Source organism: Chenopodium album, chromosome 23, assembly GCF_948465745.1.
Source record: "Chenopodium album chromosome 23, dcCheAlbu1.1, whole genome shotgun sequence".
In the NCBI taxonomy this organism is placed as follows: Eukaryota; Viridiplantae; Streptophyta; class Magnoliopsida; order Caryophyllales; family Amaranthaceae; genus Chenopodium; species Chenopodium album.
Window position 1 is genome coordinate 8,505,589 of NC_137856.1, and position 488 is coordinate 8,506,076.

Below are 488 nucleotides of genomic sequence, written 5' to 3' on the forward strand. Positions count from 1 at the left end.
TCAGGTAGGGGCTACATTCATCCTCAACTCAGCTGCATCTCAATTCTCAACTTAATTTTGCTAAATTGAATTTTTTTTTTTAAAGGCGAAATTAATTTTATTAAATTGAAATTGCTTTTGCGGAATATAAATTTTTTTTACTCCAACTAAGGCCCGTTCTTTAGAGTTGCTCTACTCTACTTTGCTGAAATTTGCTCTGCTTAAATCTGTTCTACTCTACTCTGCTTAAAATAAATATCCTCCGTTTCTTTTTAGTTGACACGTTTCCTTAGTCACGTTTGTAAATGCAATTATTCAATCATTAATATCTTTAATTATCGATAAACAAAAATTACGAAAAGTTGATATTTTGAAAGTATATAACGTGACGAATCTAACAAGATCCCACTTGACTATATTTTTCATTACGTATAAAGCACAAAACACGGTTAAAGGGAGAGGTGCGAATAGTGCTAAAGTCAAAACCTGTCAACTAAATAAAAACGGAG